Source organism: Cyprinodon variegatus, unplaced genomic scaffold (assembly GCF_000732505.1).
Source record: "Cyprinodon variegatus isolate N-32 unplaced genomic scaffold, C_variegatus-1.0 Scaffold23, whole genome shotgun sequence".
In the NCBI taxonomy this organism is placed as follows: Eukaryota; Metazoa; Chordata; class Actinopteri; order Cyprinodontiformes; family Cyprinodontidae; genus Cyprinodon; species Cyprinodon variegatus.
The window spans coordinates 790,269-799,039 of NW_015150476.1; positions in this window are offsets into that span (position 1 = coordinate 790,269).

Genomic DNA, 8,771 nt, shown 5'->3' on the forward strand with positions numbered 1-8,771 from the left:
ATATGCTGGAAATTAAATTTTGTCAAGAATTCCTAAAAACAACAAGTTTTTAACCAATGTGGTGAACACTGTCACTCTCAGTGGGGAAAAAAATGGCCATTCATTCTAGCCACTTCTAAAATTATTTCTAATTCTGTTAATCTCAAGCCAAGTGACTTATAGTATATTTAGTAATATACTATAAGAGTGTATGTAGTGTACATTTTTATTTCCTGTTTTTATGTTTGTTACAACAAGTGTTCATCTCTTTGCTGGTCCCTTGTCATATTTTTTCTTCCAATTGACTCTGATATCTCAACACCAAGTATAGTTTGATGTTTATTAAATGAATTCAATATAAATAAACCTGTATAAGCATAGCTGTAGTGTCTTTGATATCATTCTTATAATTTTATAATTATGTGAAATGAGAAAAAAGAAAACTTTTAATGACAGTAAAAACATAGAAAGCGTAATATCTTCAAATAGTATTTGTTGGGTCCTGCCTTACATTAAGATACTGAATTTCATGCTGGCAAAATAAGAACATTACAAAGGAATATGTGCAAACTAAAGTAGATAATCTTAAGTATATGAATAATATCGACATCATAACCTTTTTGGATGTTGTTATTATTTGAAAATGTCAAAACAATTAGAGAGATGTGCATGAATGGAACTAAATTCCTTTTTTTCTAACCTTGCATTTCAAATAACTTATCTACAAAGTACTGAAATATCATAAACAATATTCAACAGAGTTACTGTTACTCTAAATTCAATCCGATTTCAACAGACATCTTAAAACATTTTATGTTTATGAATAAAAATGAAATACGTGTCATTTAGTGACAAGGCAACTATGGGAAAATCTATCACCAGTGTTTAGAGTTATTGACAAGAATACTCAGAGGCTGAGAAGCCTTATGTAATCTTTTCTTTGATACGAACATTGTGGCAAAGCTGAACTGAGCTGATCTTACCTGTCTCTGACCATTGAACAAGATGCCATCAGTGGCACTAGTGAGCTATGGAGCTCTCCAATATTAATTTTCCAGTGTCAGTGCTGATGTATTGTGCAACTGGATGAACATGGTAGGGAGGGCATGCTCACCTTGTGGGAAACTGTTAGGGGTCAAACCGTCAGCATCTCCCAATCTGTGTTTAGGAGTGCTTGAAAAAAGCTGTGTGATTTATGAATTCACAACCGAATGCTTTTACAATGCTGTGAATAACTATGCCACTGCCCCTTGCAAATTTTTTAGCAGTTTTTTTTTTTTTTTTTTTCATTTTTGTCATGCTGTACTTTTTTACTGATACCAGAATAGCTAATGTATGTTAACAGAAAATATAATTATGAAATAATTTTTTTTATTTATTATATTAAAAAATGATACAAACTAATCTATTCTTGCATGAAAATGTAAAAGTTACATCCTGCGTGGCTCTGTGGTTCAGCATGTGCAACATATACGGAGGCATTCAGTGCTACAGTACATGCAGCTGTCTCAGGTTGGACTCCTATCATTTGGCACTTACTGCATGTGCTTGTCCTTTTCTAGAAGTTTCCTTTACTGTCCAATAAAAATCATTTCGTTTTTTTTCCAGGCGGATCATCAAAATAATTTTCCCTCCTAATTGTCAATCATTCTGGTCAAATGTTTAAGTGAGGCCATCCTTAGTGCTCATCCCCATTTTTTACTTACCGGTGGTGAGCCTGACAAGTGGAAAATTTGCTTATCGTCTTTTGGAAAGCAAGCTTGTATGAGCTATGCAAACAGCAACTTTTAAACAGAGCGTGCACAGGGAGAAATGGGCTTGTGCATGCTCTCGCACGCGTTTAATAGGCGTTCCCTCTCTGGAGCGGCTACAGGGTCGTGCATGTGCATTTCTTTTCTAAAGAGGAGAGGGTGGATCTTTTACAAAATTTGTGAAAATCATCCACTATATTTTAATATTTATAGATACAGGGTCTGATATACTTTAATCTTTATAGATACAGGGTCTGATATTCTGAAGGTTTAGCAGCAACTTGTGCAAACATTTTCTTTGTGTGTGCCTTCATCGAAATGCAAACCTTATCGTAATGATCATGTTTAATAATTATTTAATGTTAAATTTAATTATTCAATATTATATGTAATACTTGTAGCACTTGTGAAATGTGCTAAAAATAATATTATTACCATTGGTTATATTTATTTTCATTATTACCTTTAACTTCATGGCTTAGAACCTCATCTTTTTTAGGAATACTCTCAAACTGCCTGACAAATAATCTGTATATTTTAAAAGGGCAGAACTGAACCAGTTAGTACATCTTAACATTTGCTCAGTAATTTTTGATGATCACTTGCAACACACCCTCTTATTGCACTCAAAAACAGTACAATTGCACATGTAATTTTGCACATCTTATTTGGAAAAATTGAAGATCAGGCCCTATAAAAATAAAATCTTTATTATTGATTCGTTGATAAGATAGGCAAAATATCTAAGACAAGCATTGCACAAGTCTATCCAATATTTGAATGTGTAATTGGATGAGTAAGCCAATACACCTCTCTACAGCAATACAGTATATATACATACTGTAGATTTGATGAATATTTTAAATGTATACAGTAGAAGAACAAACATGAAATTAGACTTTTTTGAATACACAATACACATTACACTTCAATTCAATTTTTAAATACTTTATTCATTCAAAAGGGAAATAAATGTTCCAACTCTTTAACTAATTGTGGTTAGGTGTTGGCTTTATTGTTTCAGTAGCATCACATTTTAAACACATTTTTGTTTCAAACAATAAAAATTGCAATGATATATAGATATGTGTGTCTATAATATTAATTAATCTGACAAGTCACTGATGTGCTTTTCTCTTATTGTAGCTTCATAATTAAATAGTTTGAAGGAAAAGATTGTTTCCTGCTTAGTAATATCTTATAGTTACACCAATCCCTCCATCCATTTTCTCACGCTTAGTCCTTGTCAGGGTCAAATTTGGGCCGGTGCCTATCTCTGGCAGTCTATCGGCGCAAGGCGGGGTACACCCTGGAAAGGTCACTAGCCTGTCGTAGGGCAACAGTGTTTGGACTGTGGGAGAAAGCTTGAGTACGTAGAGAGAACCACTAGACCTATTCAAATAAGACCTTTTTTTAATCAGTTTTATACAAACTGATATTTTTCCCATTCTCCAAGGTCTGAATTTCTAAAATATACTAGTTATTTTGACTGGACCTTGGCTATGCCTGCCTCAAGAGCCATGTAGTTTTATTGTTGATGTTTGTCAAAATTTGAGGTATTATGTCCTTGTTTTCTATGTTACATCCCAGAGATTGATGTCATAGCATTGTAAGTGGTACCAAATGAAAGCTAATCAAATTATCTTGCATATGGTACGAAACACATTAACATCTGTGTAAATTTTAACAAATGTTAATGCACAAACATATATATTTGTGATGTTTCGAAAAAAATTACATCATATGATACATAATTTTTATCTAAAACATTTTCATCTTAATGCACACATATTACATTGAGGAATACATTTAATAACAATATAAACAATAAAAATAATAATAATTATATTAAAATAATTTATAGAGTGCTGTGTGTCTATACAGTGTTCACAGATGTTTTGAAATTAGAGTCACAGTATGGTTTAAAATATGTAGCTTTTATATGGAGTCCAGAAGTAAATTCCACAGCCTTGGTGCTATGCACAAGAAAGTTCTGTCAACATAGGAGACCATCAGATGAAGTGTAGCTGTGGACTTTGAGAACACACTTTGGTCAATAGAAATAGGGTTAAACCAATTATGTTTTATCTCTATATTTCAGATTGTTTGTGAACTGCTGACATAATGGCATCTGGAAGATAACTACACAGCGTTAAAGTGGTCAGCGATATAAGTGAACAGGATGAACCAGCTGAAAAGAGAAGAAAGGTGGCAACTGCTGTTACAAGGTCGTCTAGTGATATGTATCTATCTTATTGACCAACCCCAGACCAGGAATCGAACCCGGAACATTTTTGCTGCAAGGCAACAGTGCTACCCACTGCACCATCGTTACAGCTGTCACATAATAAGATTTAAGGAATCATTGAAAATACAAATTTTGAAAACAATAGAAAAAGTTTATATAATTTGGCTCAGAATTACCACAGCACTTGATCATAGTTTCAAGGTCCTCAAATATCTGAGGTAACCAGAGGATGATGTGTCACATTTGATCAGTGGTTCAATAAAGGAGGACCAGAGGAAGATTACATTTTGTTCTGAAATATAAATTCAAACCTTAAACATATTTGAAATGCCAGCACAATTTATTTTATTCAGTTATATCTTGTGGGTAATATTGTGCAAAAAAAAACATCTATTGTTTAAGATGTTTAAAATAATTACAACATGTTTTTGTGTGTATAATGTTTCTACCACTTGAATGATGACTAGAGTATTAGAAGTACATAAAATGATTCCAGGATACATTTGCAAGAAAAAAAAAAAGTTTTGATACACTAAATTGCAATTGCGTTGTTTAAACATATAAAAGCCCCCAAAACAATGTGATATATTCACTGCTAGTTATCGCCTGAAGTTACTGGAAGCTGTTGCCACCAAGGCTGGTACATTGTTTTTTTCATTTTATTTTATTTTTTTATTTTATTTAAAACAATCTTTCAAAAAAAAAAATGTTCAACTCTCCAATTTACATTAGTGTTATAAAAAAGCTAAAACATAATATGTTACATCTATATAACATATTCACCCACTGAAATATGTTTATTGGGTGAATATGTTTTTTTCCCCCTGCATATGAGCATTATAAAAAGATTATTTTCAACTTTCAGATGATATTTCTAGTTTTCTTGCTTTTAAATGAAACAAGTAATATGACTAGATTGATTTCCTTTTTCTTACATGGTGGTGAATCACAAATTTCTGAATCTTTTCCCTTGGAGCTATCTGTATTTTATGCCATAGTACTGGGAATCATGAAAATATCCAGAGAAAAAAAGAATAATATTAAGTTCTCAATACAGATCTTTAGAAAGAGGTTGTCACATTTCACCACCTTATCGTGCAGTGCAATAAACTTTCTTTTACTTAGGATAAAATAAATTGTCAAAAAAACTGAAATGTCACTCTTGCCATTTAATTTCTATTTCTGCCTCATGTTTCACATGTGTGACATAAGGGAGGCATAGCAACCCACTTTAAACCTGGATATGAATAAAAATAGTGTTTTGGTTCACCAGGAAAATACCTCTGACACAAATTCTTCATCACAAAGTAGAATACTATTAAAATACATTTAAAAAAATAGTCTTTAAACATTTTTGGATCCCAAATATTCGTAAAAAAAAGTTTAGAACTGGAAGTTAAAAGAGTGCCAACACTGATCACTTTTATCAATTTTTAATAAAAGAAAAATACACTAATGTGTAACGTGTAGGCAACAGAAATAAATAAAGACAACAGGAGTGAGTTATTAAGATATGTCAATTATATAAAAAAAAGTTGTTCTTGAAACTTTAATTACATTTCATATTAATGCAGTCAAAGGCCACTCTATGTAAATTAAATTTTAATCTCTTTTTAAAGCAGAGTTTCAGCACTTTTACACTTTTCTGGGAGTTTATTCCAGCTTAGTGGAGTATTTCATTTTTGCTTTGAGACAATTTAATTAGTAAGAAAGATGATCCCATATATAAAGAGCCTAAAAAAGAAAGCAAGAAGCGTACAGAAAAGCATATCTGAGATGAGCATGTAGAGTACGAAGAATGTCCTGTCTCCTTTACCAGGAGATTTTCCTGGCAAACGATACACATAAGAGGTCTATGGTAGTGTGGTTGGGGGATACACAGATAATCAGATGTCTATAAATTCAACAAAAATGTATATCAGACTTATAAAGTAACCAGTAATATTAGTAATTTGTTTAAGTACAAGCTGACAAATTTTGAAGTAGCTGTAGAAAGTATATGAAGCTTCAATTAACTTTAAAAAGAAAGTATATAACATATTTACTTACATATGTAAGTAAATATGTTCTGTCTGATCATAAAGTCTATGGGGAAAAAAATCCATTAGATGTTTTGCATCTATAAAGGACTTAAAGATTGATTTTAAGATCCTAGTTTTATTTACATGGAATATAAAAGAACTATTAACAAGACAATCTGACAAAACAAGAGTCTTACTAATTATGCAAGGATTGGACGTTACTATCTGATCCACCCAAACAGCTTGTGTTAACTAAGAAAGATTTCAGTGAAAAATAGCTTGGTCATACAGGGAGATAAATCATCTGTAAAAAAAATAGCCCTTGGTTCTGAACTTTACATAGGCTCAGTAATTCAGATATATTTTTGGTAATCACCTAAATGTTAAGTTTAGTGTAGTATTGGTATAAAATTAAACAGTAACTGGGACTCAATACATTAGCTTTTTGGTCCTAATTCATGTTTATGTTGATGGAAAATGTCACAGGTTTGACCAAGTATTAAATCAACAATATTCAAATTTTAGATTATTTTGAAATAGATTTTTCTAATTATGAGGAATAGAATTCCAATTTTTCAACCAATTTAGGGGAGCAGCTGTTTGGTTTGCAAAATTCAAATATATGCATTATTTCATGTTGGTTTATCACTTTTAGTTTGTCACCACAAATCACCATTTTTTTTTAGTTTAGGTTGTGTTTATTAAAAAAAATGGTTTAAATATCAGGTTGCCGAGCCTTTTCACCTCTGACTGCTGCCTATCTCCTTCGCACCTGTCCTTCATTATCCCCCCTGCAGGTGGTGGGCCCACTAGAGGAAGGCCTTGCATTGCTCCTCCTGGTCTTGCGAGGAATAAATCACCATGTTTATGCCAGCGAACCTAGGTTTGCCAATCTTCATGAATGCCCATGGATTTTTTAAGGATGCCAATGGGCTACTAAAACTTTACATATGTGTACTGTATGATCTACCACATGGCACTAGTCAGTTTAGTGAAGTACAATATATACAAATGGACACTAAATATTGTCTGCACTTAATGATCTCAAGCAACTATTTTATGAGGAATACAAAACAAGCAACAAAATGCTTTCTCCATGATATCAAACTTCATAGATATCTCAAAATTATTCTAATCTCCGAATAGTGATTCCGTAAAATAAAAAAAATGTAGGAAATGGTATAATTTTCTGACTCTTCGAATGATTTACCCTTTATATGGCCATTCAGCACATTTTTATTGCATCTGTGTTTTCTTTTGTTATTTCTTGTTAGAGTTATTGTTGATGTATGTGTGACATCAGACATATATGAAAGAGTGGGGCAAGTCCTAGCTCTTATTGTTTCAATACAGGACAAAATAACGTGTCTGTCATATAAAGAATGATTCCATATTATAAGAGACAGGTGGCAACCCCAGACAAATCCCAGCCCCAGGCTTGGTTCCTGGGTAATGTGCAGGCTTCTTTGTATCATGCAATGTCATGTCTTAAGAATTTTGTTTTTCTTCAAGTACACTTTAGCCTCTTTCCCACGGAAATTAGTGGGTTGCCTTTTTTTTTTTTTCAAACCGTCGAACAATCGGCATTTGGCTCCCATCCATTCGGCAAAAAAAACTGGGTCTGACCCCCCAGTAAAAAGCTGCGTAGAATCCAACTAGTGATTCTAATGTCCAGACTACGCTAATATTCTATCATTTTTAAAAGCAATTTGTGATAACATGGTCATTATTTTCTATGGTGGAGATATTTTCTTTATTTTTTATTCAAAGCAATTTGAAAATGATTGAAAATAAAGAGCAAGACTTTTCAATGTATTTGTTAATGAAACTGCATAAGAAATAAGTATAAATAAAATTAAATACACTTTAAATATTTTCGGTTCACCAGGGGACTTATTTTTGTTGTGGTCTTTAGGTTTTTTAAAGCTTGTTTTTTCTTTTTTTTATATATTTGCCTTTTTAAACCTTTTTGGTCTGCCTTTCTTTGGTTGGTTTTCTTGTCTGCTCCCTCATTTTAGTTGCTAATTGCCACAGCTGCCCCTTGTTAGTCTTCAGATCTCGATGTGTGTTCAGTCCTGTGTGGTGAGCTGCTCTTTGTCAGGGTCTTCAGGGTCTTGTGTTGACTTTTGATTGCCTCTCTGTGAATTTTAGTGCTGGCACAAACCAATCTGTGTTTTGTTTCTTAGTTTCTTTCTGCTGTAGCTGCAATTTTCAGCTATTTAAAAACCCTTCCATTTTTCATTCCCCAGCTCCTTGCTTATAAGTTGTCATTTAAGCAATTGTATATATAGGCAGTCTAACCCTACACATCATTAGCAGGGACTTATGAAATATATCCTGACAAAATATTAAAACCAAAAATGTAAGAATTCCCTTATGTAGAATATAGAAAGCAGATTGGCCTATTTGAAAAAATAAATAAAAATACCTCGGGTCAAAGGAAAATATTAATGGAGGTGGAAGAGCCCTGTGGCTTTTAAATCTATGGCCTAATGGACTGTATTGACTGCATTAATAAAACAGGATATGTGTTTCTAATGCCCTCTCTATGGTGCATTAGGCCCTACTTGGCTATGGTTCAATTTGTCTCTCCAAATGGCAGCCTGGAGCAAAGATAGATTTGAACTTATATTATCTCTAGCACAACCAAGTTTAAGAGTTAAATACAATACGAACTGATATACAGAAGGCTAAAATACATTGTAAGTTATTTAATTTTAGTAACATAACTATAGACCTACAGTTAACATTAATTAGGTTTTGGATTTAAAT